General features: G+C 43.2%; 1 long non-coding RNA gene across 1 annotated transcript in view; it reads left to right on the top strand.

Annotated features, from left to right (window-relative positions):
* The window catches only part of LOC125615223, a 32,188-nt gene extending 14,165 nt beyond the window's left edge, over positions 1-18,023 (top strand). Inside the window, exons 2-3 of the long non-coding RNA XR_007345768.1 lie at positions 17,044-17,190; positions 17,550-18,023. This is a non-coding gene — a long non-coding RNA (uncharacterized LOC125615223). The remainder of the gene's footprint in view (positions 1-17,043; positions 17,191-17,549) is intronic.
* The last annotated feature ends 335 nt before the right edge of the window (positions 18,024-18,358 follow it).

Below are 18,358 nucleotides of genomic sequence, written 5' to 3'. Positions count from 1 at the left end.
GAACTTAATATTAACTCTTGGAAAGATGGAAAGATCTCCCATGCTCTTGGATAGGCAGAATTAATATAGTCAAAATGGCGATACTACCAAAACTGGTTATACAGATTTAATGCAATTCCTATTAAAATCCTAATGATATTCTTCGTAGAACTAGAAAAAGCAATCATGAAATTTATTTGGAAAAATAAGAGACCAGGAATAGACAAAGCACTCCTCAGCAAGAAGAGTGAAGCAGGAGGCATCACAATACCAGAACTTAAACTATATTACAGATCAATAGTAACAAAAACTGCATGGTATTGGTACCAAAATAGACATATAGACCAATGGTACAAAATAGAATATACAGAGACAAACCCACATAAATATGGTTATCTCATACTATATAAAGGTGCCAAAAACATACCTTGGAGAAAAGATAGTTATTCAACAAATGGTGCTGGGAAAACTGGAAATCCATATGTAGCAAAGTGAAATTAAACCTCTATCTTTCACCCTGCACAAAAATCAACTCAAAGTGGATCAAAGACTTAGACACTAGAACAGATATCCTGTGCCTAATAGAAAAAAAAAGTAGAGCCAAATCTTCGTCATGTTAGCTTAGAGTCATGTTAACTTCCTTAACAAGGAAGTTACATAAATGGGATGTATTCAAACTAAAAAGCCTCTTCTTAGCAAAGGAAACAATCAATAATGTAATGAGAGAGCCTACAGAATGGGAAAAATCTTTACCACACACAATTCAGAGCACTAATCTCCAGCATAAATAAAGAACTCCAAAAACTTACACACACACACACACACACACATACACAAACAACAATAAATGTGCTAAGGAACTGAACAGATACTTCACAGAATAAGAAATACAATTGATCAACAAACATATGAAAAAAATGGTTATCATCTCTAGCAATTAGAGAAATGCAAATCAAAACTACTCTGAGATTTCATCTCACTCCAATCAGAATGGCAATTATCAAGAAGACAAGCAATAAAAAGTGTTGGTGAGGATGTGGGAGAAAAGGTTTACTCATACATTGCTGGTGGAACTGCAAATTGGTGCAACCACTATGGAAAGCAGTATGGAGATACCTCAGAAAACTTGCAATGGAACCACTATTTGACCCAGCTGTCCCACTCCTCAGTTTATACCCAAAGGTATTAAAATCAGCATACTACAGTGACACAGCCATATCCATGTTTATAGGAGCTCAATTCACAATAACTGAGCTATGAACCAATCTAGGTGCCCTTCAACAGATGAATGGATAAAGAAAATGTGGTAAATATACACAATGGAATATTACTCAGACTTAAAAAAGAACGAAATTATGGCATTTGCAGGTAAATGGATGGAACTAGAGAATATCATGCTAAGTGAAATAAATCCCCCCCAAAAAAAGCCAAATGTTTTCTCTGATTAGTGAATTCTGATCCATAGTGAGATGGGGGATAGGGAAGAATGAAGGAACTTTGGTTTGTATAGAGGGGAGTGAGAGGAGGGGTCAGGCTCTGGGGATGGGAAGGACAGTAGAATGAGACAGACATTATCACCCTATATGCATGTATGACTACACTACTGGAATGACTCTGCACCATGTATAGCCAGAGAAATGAGAAGCTGTGCTCCATTTGTGTACAATATGTATTCTACTGTAAAATAAATAAATAAATATTAACTCTTCCTGTCAATGAATATGAGATATCATTTCCATTTATTTTACTCTTCTCTAATTTCTTTTTTTTTTTAAGTATTCTTTAATTTCTTTCTTTTTTTTAAGGTGTGGTTCTCTTTTTTTTTTTTTTAAGAGAGAGAGAGGAGAGAGAGAGAGAGAGAGAATTTTAATATTTACTTTCTAGTTTTCGGCGGACACAACATCTTTGTTTGTATGTGGTGCTGTGGATCGAACCCGGGCCGCACGCATGCCAGGGGAGTGAGCTACCGCTTGAGCCACATTCCCAGCCCCGTATTCTTTAATTTCATTGAACAATATCTTGTGGTTTTCAAAGTGTAAGTCTTGCACTTCTTCAGAAAGACCCATTTTTTTGGCACTGCCTCAGTCTACCCCTGTGACCTACAGCATGGCAACCAGTGCACCCAGAAATTGGTTCTCTTCTTGAGTGGAAAGCTTAGACTCCATGCCTTCCAAAGTCTTTCCAACACTAGCATTATATGGTGTGTGTGTGTGTGTGTGTGTATGTGTATAATTTTTTTTGTACTGAGGATTGAACAGAGGGCTGCTTAGTGCTTAAAACACGGAGCCACATCCCCAGTCCTTTTTATATTTTATTTAGAGGCAGGGTCTCGCTAAGTTGCTTAGGCCTTGCTAAGTTGCTGATGCTGGCTTTGAACTTGCTCTCCTCCTGCCTCATCCTCCTGAGCTACCAGGATTACAGGCATGCACCACTATGCCTGGTCATATCTATGTTTGACCAGTCACTTAGGCCCATTGAAATCTCCAACCCTTTCCTTCTGCATTCCTCACTGCTATTACCTGTGTAATAAGAGTGGGCTCCTCCCTTTATGTATGTATGTATGTATATATTTATTTTTGTGTGTGTATGTATGATACTATGGATTGAAACTACTTCACACATGCTAGGCAAAACTTTACCACTGAGCTATATTCCCAGCCCTTTAGAAATTTCATTTTGAGACAGAGTTCTACCAAGTTGCTAAAGCTGGCCTGGAACATGTGATCCTCCTGCCTCAGTCTCCTAAATAGCTGTAATTACAGACATGCGCCATCACGCTCAGCTTGTCAGAAGATTTTTAACCAAAAATCTATTCAATTTTTCTGTTTCTTAGGTAAGCTTTGATACTACTTTGTGTATTTCAAAGAATTTGTGCATGGCATCTATTGACATAAAGGTATTTATAATATTCCCTTATTCTCTTTTTAATGTCTATAGGATCTGCACTGATGTATTTAATTTTATTTCTGGTATTAGTAATTTTTGTTTTCATTCTTTTAAAAAAAATTTTTAGTTGTAGATGGACACAATACCTTTATTTTATTTATTCATTTCCATGTGGTGCTGAGGACCAAATCCAGTGCCTCACACATGCCAGGCAAGCATTCCACCCGAGTCAAAACCCTAGCCCCATTTTTTTTTCTTGACAAGTCTATCTAGATATTAATTAATCATATTCATCATTTCAAAGATCCAACTTTTGACTTCATTGGTTTTCTCTATTGTTTATAGAAAGTCCATTTCCTGTTTTATTAATTTCCACATTTTTATTGCCAGACTTTTACTTACTTTGATTAGTTTGCTTCCTGACCCCCCACTCTTGGAGTTTCATAAATTAAGTGTATTTCATTGATTTGAGATCTTCTTACTTTTCTAATAGAAGCATGTGATGCTCTGAATTGCCTGTTACACATTGCCTTAACTGAACCCCACAAATTTTGATAAGTTGCTTTAATTTTCATTGAGTTCAAAACATTTTATAATGTCTTTCAGTTTCATTTTTTGACCCACGGGTTGAGTGTCGTAATTTCCAAATATTTGAAGATTTCCCCAGAAATTTTCCTGATGTTGGTTTTAGTTTAATTCTGTTGCAGGGTGGCTGGGGATGAGGCTCAGTGGTAGAGCACTTGTCTGGCATGCATGAGGCCCTGGGTTTGATTCTCAGTACTACAAAAAAGATAAAAATAAGTAAGTTTCTTGTAGTAAGAGAATGTACTCTGGTTAATTTTAATCACTTTACATTTATTTAGATTGTTTTATGGCCCAGAATGTGATCTATTTTTATATTGTTTCATATGTACTTAGAAATGATGTGTATCATGTTTGTTATTACAAATATGTATCACAAATATCAATTAGGTCACGTTTTTCTATATTTCAACTGATTTTTTGTTGTTACTGTTTACTTATTTCATCAATCATTGAGAGAAGTGTTGATATCTCAATAGTTACCAATTTGTTTGTTTTCATCCTTATTTCTTTGTGATATGTTTTGAAGGTATATTAGGACTGTTAAATCTTCTTGATGAATTAACCTCTTATGGTTTTGAAATGTTTGTCATTACTCATTACCACTGATAAATAGTTGTTATTCTAAAGTTTACTGTCTCTGACATTACATGTCACTTTTGTTTTATTTTGATTTTTAAGAGACAAGGTCTCATTGTATTGCCTGGGCTGGCCCTAAATTTCTCTGTTCAAGTTATCCACCTGTGTCAGCCTCCAGAGTAGCTGAGACTATAAGTCCTGCCACCATACCCAGAAGTGTTCCTTATTATTATTATTATTATTTTTTTTTAAAAAGCTTTCCTCCCGGGCTAGGATTGTGGCTCAGCGGTAGAGTGCTCACCTGGCACAGGCGGGACCCGAGTTAGATCCTCAGCACCACATAAAAATAAAAGCATTGTGTTATGTCCATCTATACCTAAAAAATAAATATTAAAAAAAAGCTTTCCTCCTTCTTCTCTTCCCCCTCCTCTCCCCCTCTCCTTCCCTCCCCTCCCCTCCCTTCCTTCCCTTTCCTCCTCCTCCTCCTCCTCCTTCTCCTCCTCCCCCTCCTCCTCCTCCTCCTCCTCCTTCTTCCAGGGATTGAACTCAGGGGCACTCGACCACTGAGCCACATCCCCAGCCCTATTTTGTATTTATTTAGAGACAGGTCTCATTGAGTTGCTTAGCTCCTTGCCAGTGCTGAGGCTGGCTTTGAACTCTCGATCCTCCTGTCTCAGCCTGGGGAGCTGCTGGTATTACAGGTGTGTGCCACTGCCCAGCTTAAACTTTCTTTTTGTTTAACTGCTTTACTGAGGTATTATAAATTGCATATGTTTAGAGTATACATTGGTTCATAAGTTTTAACATATGTATAGACCCATGAAACTGTCATCATGATCCATTGTTCTTTTTTATTTTTATATGTGACACTAGAAACTGAACTCAAGGTCTTGCACATGCTAGGCTCTGAGCTATATCCTCAGCCCTTTTTATTTTGAAACAGGGTCTTTCTAAATTACTCGTGATCCTCCTGCCTCAGCCTACTGGGTATTAGGGATGACAGCCCTACACCACCATGGCTGGCTCTCTTTTGTATGGCATGTGTTTTCCTATTGTTTCACTTTTAACCTAGGGGGGTGTGTGTATGTGTATTCTTTGTTGTTGTTGTTGTTGTTCCAGGGATTGAACCCAAAGGTGCTTAACCACTGAGCCACATCCCCAGCCCTTTTTATATTTTATTTAGAGACAGGGCTTCGCTAAATTGCCAAGACTGACTTTGAACTCACGATCCTCCTACCTGAATCTCCTGAGCTGCCAGGATTACAGGTGTGCACAACTATGCCCAGCTTGTATCCTTTTTTTAACATTTATTTTTTAATTATAGGTGGACACAATATCTTTATTTTATTTTTATGTGGTGCTGAGGATCGAACCCAGTGCCTCACGCATGCTAGGCTAGCGCTCTACCTCTGAGCCACAACCCCAGCCCCCAGCTTGTATCTTTTTAAAAATGGGATCCTTCCTCTGTTTTCAATCCCAAATGACAATCTGGCTTTTTTCTTTCCTCCTCCTCCTCCTCCTCCTCCTCCTCCTCCATCTTCTTCTTCTTTGTACTGGAGATTGAATCCAGGGGTCCTTTATCACTGAGCTAAATCCCCAGTTCTTTTTATTTTTTGTTTTGAGATAGGCTTCCTTCAACTCTGTCCTATCTAAGTAAGTGATATCCTAAACAATCATTGCTGTAAAATGCACACCTTGATAAAATGGTCGTTCGTCTCTATGATGTATTAAAATAAATTCCTATTAGAATTTTTTTAAATGCACATGATCAACCTAAAAGGATTTCATATCTTACACTCCTGGTTTTCACCTGTTCTTGGTATTATGTGTGTGAGTGTGTGGGTGAGCTTAGGTGTGAGTATGCATGTGAGTGTGAGTATGTGTGGCTGATGAGCACGGGCGCGAGTGTGTCTGAATGTGTGACAGGTGCGCCTGAGGGTGGAGACTGAGCGCAGTGTGGGACGGAGGTGGGAGGAGGACTGGGCTGTCCACACAATGAAGAGTCCTCTTGGGGCTGAGCCCCTCTGGCTAGATCGTCGTGCATCAGGAACCAGGCAGGGCAGAGAAGAGGCACGTGGGCCAAAGACCCTCCAGCCACATGCCTGCTTGTTCTTCTGGGGCCCTCAGAGCAGGGACGCTTGCTGGCCGAGGGAGCACCTAGTTACAGCCCCGCATCCTGGTAACCATTGCCAGGGACTGGGAGTGCTTCTGGGAACAGCAGGAGCCAGTGAGTGGGGGCAGATCCTTCGCTGCTATATTTGCAGGTCTGGATTTAGCACAGGACCTTGAGAAGAGGGACTGAGCTCCCAAGTTTTCAGTACCCTTATCCCCCAGGCAACCTTGTGCAAGGGAAGATTTTAACAGGAGTTCAGAGAGGCTAAGGAAGTTGTTCAAGGTCACACAGCCAGGACATTCAGAGCCAGAACAGGACCCAAGTCTTTAGGTTTTCAGGTCAAGGGCTTTTCTGATACAGTCCAGGCAACTCAACATCCCCCACCCCCAGACACAGTGACAGCCACTACCTGGATGTGAGAACAGGATGGCATGCCAGGTACCCCCTGATTCCATATGCTGTTCCCACATATGTGTTCTCAGTTAAATGGTTTTGATGCCCATTTCTATGCCAAAACCCTCAGCCGGGAAGCAGCTGCTCTTTGGGGCACAGAAGACCCACCATCACGAGTGATATTCCACTCAGGAGCAGCTGGAGCATTGGAGCATTGAGGGCACTTGGAGGAGCTTATGACTGTGGCTACTGAGCAAGCAGAAGGGAAGCCTTTCAGTATTTAAATCATTCTGGCATATTCTGGCTGCCTGTCAGCCCTGCCCAAGGGATCCTGTTTTTCACTCAGAGGTGGCAGATGAGGAAGTCCCTCCCTCTGACCCTTCCTCTCCGCCTCCCTCCCTCCCTTGTGTTTACTGAACCCTTTAGTGTGTGGCACAACAGTGGTGACTGAAGAAATGAGGATAATCAAATCCAGCTCCCTGGAGGAGCTCCTGGCTGCTTTCCTAAGAGATTCTCTCCCAGAAATCTGGCCCCAAACCCTAGGCTGTAGAGGTGGAGGGTCAGTGTGCTCAAAGTCCACGGCAGACTCATCATGCACACAGGGAGCTCAGCCTTGGCCCCAGATTGTCTTGTGTAGGCCTCACAGAGGCTTCGCATTAAAGGCGGTGGAATCAATGCTGCCAGATTGATTGTGGCAGCATTGGACTGTGCCCGCTCAGGTTGGATGGCCACTGGGAAGGCCCCAGATTTCTGCATCAGGACCTGCCTTCCTCTGGCTTGGTGGTTCTTTAGTGAACACAGAATCACTCTAAAGCATTACTAGGTATTTATTTTAATATGTCGTGGAGAATATCTTAGTCTGTTTTCTGTTGATATGACAAAATACCTGAGACTGGAAAATTTATAAAGAAAAGAGGTGTATTTAGGTTATAGTTCTGGAGGTCTGAGAACATGATGCTGACATCTGTGTGGCTTCTGATGGCAGCTTGGGCTGCATCAACTCATGGCAGAAAAGCATGTGGGGAAGAGCTATGTGTGAGTGTCAGGGGTTGCCAGGCTCACTTTATAATGGTCCACTCTTGAGATAACCAATGTGGTCTCATGAGAGCTGGAACTCACTTCTGCATTAAGTAAACCATCAGTCCACTCATGAAGGTGGGTCCCTTGTGGCCTAAACACCTCTTCAAAAGTCCCACTATCTCCCAACATTGTTACACTGGGGACCACGGCTCCACATGAGTCTTGGTGATGACAAACCGTATTCAAATCATAGCAGAGACAAATGACAAACCTGTCAAATGAGGGGCTTCACCCTCATGGCTGCTCAGAACTTGGAGTCCTGGGGAAGGAGCTGGAATAACAGCTCTAGCAGAGAGCGGGGAGAGACAAAGGTTCCCCCTAAAAACGAAATTCGAATGCTGCTTTTTAAAAAAGGGCAGAATACATGCTGGGTTGACAAATAACAAACTTCCCCCCAACCAGTTTAGGAGGATGGTGGGTGGTGCTGGGGACAAAGCACCCAACTCAGGGACCAAGGAAACCTGAGTTAAGACCCAGGGCTGGCACATTTGGCTCTGGAACTGTGGACATCCACCACTAAAAATCCAACTAGATTTTTAGGGGGAAAAGAATCCCAAATTCTGCCACGTGTGGTGGCATACTCCTGTAATTCCAGCAGCTCGGGAGGCTGAGGCAGGAGGATCACGAGTTCAAAGCCAGCCTCAGAAAAAAGCAAGGCGCTAAGCAATTCAGTAAGACCCTGTCTCTAAATAAAATACAAAATAGGGCTGGGGATGGGGATCAGTGGTGAGTGCCCCTGAGTTCAATCCCCAGTGCCAAAAAAAAAAAAAAAAAAAAGAATCCCAAATTCTTTCAATGTGTGATCTGTCCTTGAATCGGGGCCTGGACCAGAGCTATTCATCCTATCTGCAAGATTCGCTATCCCCTCTTCTCTGTGGTTGATAAACAGCTTTCAGAGCCCACTTGCAGCCTCAACCTGCCTAAGTACCTATGAGAGGGACAGAGGCAGAGACAGGGATTGGCTTACATGAATCATAAGGACTGGCAAGTCCCAAATCCCTGTAGGGCAGACGAGCAGACTGGAAGTTCAGATAAGAGTTGAGGTTGCTGTCCTTTATTTTTTCTCAGTACTGGGGATTGAACCCAGGGCCTCACATATGCCAGGAAAATACTCTGGCTACACTCCCAGGTGCCAAAGTAATCGCTTTTTTTTTTTTTTTTTGGTACCAGGGATCAAACTTAGGGGCACTTAACAGCTGAGCCACATCCCTAGCCCCTTTTTATACTTTATTTTGAGACAGATTCTCACTAATTTGCTTAGGGCCTCACTAAATTGCTGAGGATAGCTTTGAATTCACAGTCCTCCAGCTTCAGCCTCCCCAGCCACTGGAATTATAGGTGTGTACCACGGCACCTGGCCCAAGTTATAGTCTTGAATTTAAAATCTGCAGGGCAGCAGGCTGTAAACTCAATCAAGGCTTCTATTTTGCTGGGTTTTTTTTTTTTTTGTTTTTTGATATTGGGCATTGAACCCAGGGATGCTACCACTAAACCACATTTTCAGCCTTTTTTATTATTTCTTTTTTTTTTATTTTGAGATAGGACTTTGGTAAATTGCCCAGGCTGACGTCAAACTTAAGATTCTCCTACCTCAACCTCCTGAAGTGGCTGGAATTATAGATATATATCTGGCTTCCTTCAGTTTAGATCAGTTCCCAGCCATTATCTCTTTAAATATTTATCCTTGCCCCTACTCTCCTTCTGGAACTGGTAGCTAAGGTGCAATAGATCATCTCATTATTTCCCTCTAAGTCTCTTATACTTGATTGCTTCCATATTTTTCTATTCTTTCCTTGGTGCCCGGTGGCAGGGAGATTTTTTTCCAGAGGCATTATCCAACTTGCTAAGTGTCTCTTTAGCTCCATTTTGTTCTGCTCTTTGAACCTTTTTTTTTTTTTCTTTTACTGGATTTGAATGAATCCAGGGTTTTTTTTTTTTTTTTGCCACTGAGCTACAACCTCAGTCTTTTTGATTTTTTTATTTGAAGACATGGTCTTGCTAAGTTGCTGAGTTATGAGGGTCTTGCTAAATTGCTGAGGCTGATCTTGAATTTGTAATACTCCTGCTTCAGCCTCCTGAGTTATTGGGATACAGGCATGCGCCACAGAGCCAGCAGTTCATTAGTTTTAATAAATAACTTCTTAACACTAATTTTTTTTTACTTTTAGAACTTCTATTTGATTTGCTTCCCATAAACTTTTCCCATATTAACCTGTTCTTCATTTTTCTTTCTATTAAAAAACTCTTTATAATCATTTAATTTTTTTTTTAGAGAGAGAGGAGAGAGAGAGAGAATTTTTTAATATTTATTTTTTAATTTTCAGCGGACACAACATCTTTGTTTATATGTGGTGCTGAGGATCGAACCCGGGCCGCACGCATGCCAGGCGAGTGCGCTACCTCTTGAGCCACATCCCCAGCCCCATCCTATAATCATTTTAAATGTTTATGTTTTTATGTCTTTCTATGACTTCCACTTCTTCAGGGGTCAATTCTTTCATACTCAGTTGTTTTTGTCTTTACTGATCATCTTGTGGTTTATTTCCCTGTGTGGTTTACAATTTTGGTTTGAGAACTTATCTTCAGTGGGGTCATTTTTTGCTGTGGATGTCTGTGAGCTCTGGGTTGTAAAAAGGTCATTACAAAATACTTTGGGTTTTGCTTGTATCAGGAGCCTAGGTCCTGTACTAATTTGTATGTTAACTTTTTGGCACAGGAGTCCTGGGACCAATGACCTGTGTTATGGTTTAGATGTGAGGTGTCCCCCCAGAAGCTCCTATGAGAGCCATAGCCAAGTAGGAATGACGCATAGCATTTTTGGTTGAAAGGTGACCCCAGCAAGCCATTGAGATGATAATGAGTATGTTAAGATGCGCATTCAATTAGAGATTAGACCCCTGCTGTCTGCCTAGGCCTGCTACTTTGGAGCTCTCGTGGGACTCCAGGAGAGTTCCCATTGGTTGGGGAAGTGTGGTAGGAGGGAATTCCGGAGGAGGGAGTTCCTGTTGGAGTTGTGTGTCCCAGGAGGAGCCGTGTGGCGTGGATCGGCATTTTTTCCCGGGAGCGTGTGTGGAGTGTGCTGGTGGAGTTCAGAAATAAAGTTTGTTCCTGCTTCAGTGGCTCGTGATTTGTGCCCAGCCAGACTGCGGCAGTGTGAGAATGCTAGAAGGTTTGGAGATAACCGATTGGGTTCTGAGAGCCTTAACCTAATCAGTGCATTAATCCTCTGATAGGGATTAACTGGGTAATGACCATAGGCACCATGATGACCAGGGACCATGTGGCTGGGTGGGTCCCTGGGGTGTGCCTTTGAGGCGGGGCACATTTTGTTAGTTGAGTTGAGTCTCTCTTTTGCCTCTTGGTGGCCATGTCCAGACTTGCTTTCGTCTGCCACACTCTTCATGTCACCTTGGGCTCAGAGCAATGGAGTCGGCTATCTGTGGCCTGAAACTATGAGCCCCCAAATAAACTTTTCCTCCTCTAGTTGTTCATGGCAGGTCTTTTGGTTGCAGCGGTGAAGAAGCTGACTAAAACATCATGCCAAACAGAGGATTGCAGAGAAAACAGCCCACCTCACCTCCCTGTGGGGAAGGCCTGGATTCTCCATCTTTCACAGAAACTTTTCTCCCACCCAAGCCATAGACGGTGAGATAGCTTCTTCTGCAGGCCTGTTTGATAGTTTTTCCAGCTTCATTTCCCTGACTCTTGAAGGCCCTAATCTCTGTTCAGGGGGATGAATTCCAGCTCCCCTGATTCAAACTACTGGGGCTGCCTCCTGTCTCTAAAAGAGCCTCAGGCTTTATCCATGCAAAACCCCACAAACCTCAGGTTCAGCCTCACTTCTCTTTTCTGGCTTGGAGTTTTTGTTCTCTCTGGAACCTGGGGATTTTGCTTTACTTTCATTTGAGCTCAGCTGTGCATCTTCAAGTGTTTTTTCTTGTATTTTCTGCAGCTTTTCTGTAAAATAGCAAGAGAGGGGCCATCAGGAACAGCTCAGCATGGCATGTTGCTGAAAGTGTTCTGCTGCACTGGTCTGTGAATTTCCCCATAAGTTCAACCCCTCCTTTAGACTGTAAACTCCATGAGGCAGGACTGGGTTAATTTTGCTGGATGACCATCATCCAAAAGGGACTGAGCATAAAGTTGATACCACCGGTTATCGGTGACGAGTTCTGCTTCCTCACATGTTAAAGTTTGAATATTAGAGAAGCACACTAAGAAAAGCATATGAAGCAGGGTTTATTTAAAAAGGGGTAACGTAGACTTCTCCTGGGAGGGAGAAGGGGGCCATAGCTGGTATCCTGGTATCCCAAGAGATGAGGTGTTCTGCCGTTTTTTTTATATCCTAGGCTACCTTTGTTCTCCTGCCCTCTTCCCCTTATCATTCTCACTAGGCCCAGGAATGCTCAGTGGGAGGGCCCAAATGTGGGAAACAGGTGGGCTGAAGGGGGAAGGGCAGGATGGTGCGACCCTTATAGCTTCCTTTATGGAGGGACAATTCCTGGGACAGGTTACCTTGGCAACAGGTTGGAGCAGGGGCAGGTTCTTGATAAGGGTGGAGGAATTAACATTTCAATCCCTCAGGGGACAGTCTCCAACTTGCTGGACTCATTCAAAATTGGTCTGACTGGATCTGACCTGACTCGATTTACCTATACTGATTGCCTGTCTAATTCTGGCTTCAGAGTGAGGACTCAATAAGTATTTTTGAATGATGAATGAAGATACTCTCTCTGAGGACATGAATACCTAATTCTGATGGCCGTTGAGAGAATATAGCAAGAGAATACGAAACATGCTTGGTTATGGTGGGGGTTCAGAAAAGCTAGCTCTTTTTTTTTGGTACCAGGAATTGAATTCAGGGGCCCTTGACCACTGAGCCACATCCCCAGCCCTATTTTGTATTTTATTTAGAGACAGGGTCACACTGAGTTGCTTAGGGCCTCACCATTTCTGAGGCTGGCTTTGAACCCACGATCCTCCTGCTTCAGCCTCCTGAACTGTTGGGATTACAGGCATGTGTCACCGCGCCCTGTAGAAAAGCAAGCTCTTATAATAATTTTGTCCATAAAAACAAAGACTCTGGGCTGGGGTTGTAGCTCAGTGGCAGAGCACTTGCCTAGCACATGCGAGGCACTGGATTTGATCCTTAGCACCACATAAAATTAAATAAATAAAATAAAGGTATTGTGTCCAACTATAATTAAAAAATAGATATTTAAAAAAACACAAATAAAATAAAGGTATTTGTTTTGTCCATCTACAACTTCAATTTTTTTTTTTTTAAATCCAAACCACACAAAGACTCCACCATGAGGGCTTATCTGATTCAGCTTCCCTCTGACCTCAGACCAGAGTCTTGACCTACCTAGAATGGAGGCAGCTGTGAGTGTGGCCTCCTGCGGTCTTCCCAGAGTACAAGGTCAGCCCTTCCTACCAGAACAGTCAGAGCATCTTGGCTTTAAGGAGAGCCCTGGTGTCTGAAGATGAACCCCACTCTGACTGGTCCTGTCCTGTGGGTGGTCCCTGATTATGCTATTAGCAGTGACTCCTTGTACTGCCAGGATTTTTTTTCTCTAGAAATCGTATACTTCAGAAGTTTGTTGAGAAAAACAAATGCATATGATAAGTAATAATTGATTTATTTTTGCATTTTAATGAATCAGATATTCAGCTGCCTGAACGTCCAGTCATCATGATGTCAAATTATTTCAGCCCAAAGCAAGAAAATGTAACATTTTAATCAGTGGTGCAGTTTTTGCTGGGTGAATACATTAGGGACCCCCTGCATAATTCTCCAGCAAGTGATCCAAGGGTGACCCAAAGGGGGTTCTAAGATGAGGTAACCCAGGGGCAGCCTCATAAACACTATAATCCAAAGAAACTAGTCAGCAGCAGTGGGAGGTAAGAGCAGATCTGACAAGGCTTAGATTGATTAATTGATGGATTGATTGATTTGGTACCAGGGATTGGATCCAGGGGTACTTAAAGACTGAGCCACATCCCCAGTCCTTTTTTGTATTTTATCTAGAGACAGGGCCTCACTGAGTTGGTTAGGGCCTCACTAAGTTGCTGAGGCTGACCTTGAACTAGTGATTCTCCTGCTTCAGACTCCCAAACTGCTGGGATTACAGGCATGCACCACCATGTCCAGCAAGGCTTGGATTTAGATAACCTTGGGAAACAGTATTGAACATATGGTGTGTGTGTGTGTGTGTGTGTGTGTGTGTGAGAGAGAGAGAGAGAGAGAAAGTTAACATCTCCTTCGACATGTTGGAAAGAGATCCAGTCAATGAGGGACTTAGAGCTATAGACCATAATAATAATAATGTAAGAAATGCCTATTGTAGCCGAGCATGGTAGTGCATGCCTGCAATCCTGGTGGCTTGGGAGGCTGAGGCAGGAGGATTGCAAGTTCAAGGTCAGCCGCACCAATTTAGTGAGGCCCTATCTCAAAAAAAAAAAAAAAATTTAAAAAGGAGGGTTGTGGGCTGGGGTTGTGGCTCAGCAGTGGAGCGCTTGCCTAGCACAAGCACGTGCGAGGCCCTGGGTTCGATCCTCAGCACCACATAAAATAAATAAATAAATACGTGTATTGTGTCCAACTACAACTAAAAAATAAATATTAAAAAGGGGGGTTGCTGGGGATATGGTTCAGTGGTTAAGTGCCCCTGGGTTCAATCCCTTGTACTAAAAAAAAAAAAGGAAATTCCTATTTTATGCAGGAACCCTATTTAACTTAATGCTTTTCTTTAAAACCCAACTGTAAGGTGGATACCATCCCCCACCTTACAAATGAGGAAACCAATCTGAAGAATCTGGACTCATCCCCGCCTGCAAGTAGCTAGTGGGTCAAGAGCCAACCTCATCTGATTTGCAAGGCTAGCTTCTAGCCACCAAATGATTGCCTCTCTACACATGACACATGAGTTGAGAGCACTGGTTCCCAGTTTTGCTTGCTGGAATCTCCTGGAGAGCTTTTAAAAAATGCAGATGCCTTTGGGTTGTGGTGGCTCAAATCTGTGATCCCAGGAATTTAGAAGCCTGAAGCAAGAGGATCACAAGTTTGAGGCCAGCCTCAGCAATTTAACAAGACTCTCTCTCAATAAATAAATAAATAAAACCTGACGATGTAGCTCAGTGGTAAAGTACCCGGAATTCAATCTCCAGTACCAAAAGTAGGACCAGTAGCAACACATAGTTTTATTCCCAGAGATTTTAATTTTGGGGTATCAGAATCTTTATCATATTTCACCACATAATCATCACAGCTTATGCTTTTTTTTTAGATGGTTCACCACTTAAAGGTAAAAGCAGCAACATCTTTCCCAGTGGCATTGGATGCACATTTGTCTTCTCAGGCACCAGAGTCCCAAGCCTAGAATTCTCAGCACTTGCACATGGTCTGTTCTATTTGAAAGCCAACTGGTTTGTTTAGAGTGCCATGGTACTAACAAAAACACATCTTGGGCTGGAGTTGTGGCTCAGCGGTAGAGCACTCACCTAGCATGTGCAAGGTCCTGGGTTCGATCCTCAGCACCACATAGAAATAAATAAATAAAATAAAGGTATTAATGTGTCCAACTACAATTTAAAAAAAAAATCTCACCTGAGAGTCTGTGATGGATACCACCACATCAAATAAAAAAACTGATAATAGCAGTGCAGAATCTTGGGGCACAGAAGATTAGATTTTGCAAATCCAAACTTTGCAACACTGTACTGAATTTTCTCAAGTGTAATATTTTGACTAATGCACAATAAATAAATAATAACAATAATAAATAATAAATAAATCAATAACAACTAGTGTGTTAACTTTTCTTTCAGACCAAAAAATTGTTCACTAAATTGTCATGAAGAGATGATGTGGGTCAAGGTGCACTATTCGATTTTAATGTATTTGTGAGTATTCCATACATCTTAATCTTGCACTGAAGACAGTTTAGAAATAAATAATGTTAAGTAATACTGGAACAATTAAAAAATAAAAAAGAGCTGGGTATGGTGGCTCAGCTCGGAAACTTGAGGCAGGAAAATCACAGAGTTCAAAGCCAATCTCAGCAACTTAGTGAGGCCCTAACCAACTCAGCAAGACCCTCTTAATTAAAAAAAAAAAAAGAGGCTGGGGATGTAGCTAAGTGGTTAAGTGCCTCTGTGTTCAATCCCCTGTACCAAAAAAAAAGAAAGAAAAAAAGACTTCACATAATAATCCTACCTTACCTTTTTGCAAAAAAAAAAAAAAAGGAATAAAATTTGTGACAATAATGTGGTGAAATATGGTTTAAAAAATCCCCCAAAGATTTTTAACACACAGATAAGGCTGAGTGCCACTGAGCATCACTGACAGTACACAGCCCCAAGCCCACCTAGGTCATTTGCTGTTAATATCACCTAGACTGTCTGACTATCCCTAGGATTAGGAAAAGGGCCAAAGAAGCCCAGAGGAGTATCCCAAACTCTAAGTCCAAGATCTGTAACTGGGCTTGGCCTCGAGCCAAACTGGGAAATGGGCAATAATTAATGGCAACTTGATGACAGTAATAGTTGGAACAGTAATTTGACAATTTATTTCAATGCGACAGGTCGTCTGCATACTCTGTTTTATTTGTTCTCACAACAACACTCCTAGATACGTGTTGTAACTCTTTCCATTTTACAGATGAGGACACAGGGCACAGAAATATTAAGGGGCCAGTCCAGAGCCACTCAGCTAGGCTGGGTGACAGTGCTCTGGACCACTACCTTTTCTGTGCTGTCTTTCCAATCCCAGATCACTTCCAACTCTGCAGCCCCTGGGCCACCTCAGGACTCCCCTACCACCCACAGTTCTCTGGTGCCTAATTTACTGAGTGCCTGCTCTGCCCTGGGGTGGTGGGTCAGGCAATGCATGTGGGTAACATGGGCATCCTCCCCTGCCCCCACTGAATCTCAAAGTCAGGGAGAGATCAGACCAAAACAGGTGGAAGGATGCATAAGAGGACTGGGGTGGTGGTTCTGGGATCTAGCAGATGGAGCCCCTAGTTGACAGAGGGATCCTAATCCCTAGTCAGCAAGCTCCCAAGGTCACCATAGTCCTCAGGAAGCAAACCTGGGCCTGGATCCTGGAGCCCTGTTTCTGCTCTTGAAGGGAGGACCTTGTTGAGATTGGTTACAACTGAGTTCAAGGCCAGGAGCCTCAACTCTGTGGACCTAATTTTCTCATCCATAGAACCCCCTTCATTGCAGTTTCTCTAAAAAGACTGGGCAAGCCCAGACTCGGCCAGACCTGGCAGGGTGGATGCCCACTCGCCCACTCGCCTGCAGCCGTTCCCTCCCCTCCCCCTGCTCTCATCCCTGGCGCCCAGCCTGGCTGCAAACCACTTTCCAGCAGTGGCTTCCGTGGGGAATGGAAACTCTGAGAGGAACCATTTCTCTTTGTATTTCCCCAGCAACCAGCAGAGGCCTGGCCAGGGCGCCTAGGGAAAGGCCCAGCAGACTGAATTGTCCACAGCTGGCAGTCCCATGGAATGACTCACACTCCCGGAAAGATGCCCGCCTGTCCCCACCAACCCAGCCACTCACCAGGTCACCGCCTGGTAAGTCAGGGGCTGTCAACCCTGGCTGCAAGGCGGAATCAGCAGGAAGAGAACTGGGGGAGCGGGGAGGCCTTCAAAATTCTGATGCCCAAGACAGTGGAACAGACAACGCAAGGGCCCTGAGGGTGAGGCTGGGCATCACTGTTTCTTACAGTCTTTCTCAGTGTCATCTGAGGGTCTTTTATGGGAAAAGACCAGCATGTTTGCTTAAAATGCAGCCTCCAGGTGGAGGCCCACAGCAAATGGATCAGGCTCTGGGGATGGGTTCTAGAATCCAGACCCTTAACCCCCTTCCCTAGAATTTTTTCTTTCTTTCTTTCTTTTTTTTTTTTTTTTTTTTTTTTTTTGTCTTTTCACAGCAAGTTTTAGGAATCTCTGCTATTTGGAGGACTCCGCTGTGAGGAACAAACAGGTCCAGCTGCCCACAGACCCATTGTTCACTGGGGGAGATGAGAGGGTTTGCCTGGCCCTGAGGCCGTTGGGGAAGGAAGGGCTGGAGGTGGAAGAGAGACCTCAGCTGAGGGAGGCGCCTTTCTGGAGGGCCAGGAAAGTTGGGCCTGGGAGGCTTCCTGCAGGAGAGAGGGATGCATTCCTCCCATTCCTTAAGGGTGAATTTCTAAGGGTAGGATTTCAAGGGTAGTAAATAAAAAGGGCAGGTGGAATATCTATTTATTTATTCATTTATTTCCCTTAGTCCATTCCACGGTTAATCTGCTTACTCTACATCAGCTGGAGCCTCCAAGGTGGGGGTGCTAGTCTACCCAGACTGCCATTACAAAATACCACAGCCTGGGCCCTGGGGTACTGGGGATTGACCCCAGGAGTGCTCTACTGCTAAGCCACATCCTCAGGCTTTTTTTCCCATCTTTTATTTTAAGACAGGGTCTCCATAAATTGCCAAGGCTGGCCTCAAACTTGTAATCCTCCTGCCTCAGCCTCTGGAGTCTCTGGGATTATAGGTGTAGTCACCATGCCCAGCCAGGCTGGGTCCTCCTTACACAGCCTAAATTTACATGTCATGGTTTGGGAGGCTGGAAGTCCAAGACAGAGATAACAGCAAGGTAAATTTCATCCTGAGATCACTCCTCTTGGCTTAGAGGTAGCAGCCATCTTGCCGGTGCCTGCTTGGCCTCTTCTGTGAGGAAGAGACAAAGGATAAGGCAGTGGG

The sequence above is a fragment of the Marmota marmota genome, unplaced genomic scaffold (assembly GCF_001458135.2).
Source record: "Marmota marmota marmota unplaced genomic scaffold, marMar, whole genome shotgun sequence".
In the NCBI taxonomy this organism is placed as follows: Eukaryota; Metazoa; Chordata; class Mammalia; order Rodentia; family Sciuridae; genus Marmota; species Marmota marmota.
Note: the sequence above shows the minus strand (reverse complement) of the source record. Positions and strands in the feature narration are given on the sequence as shown.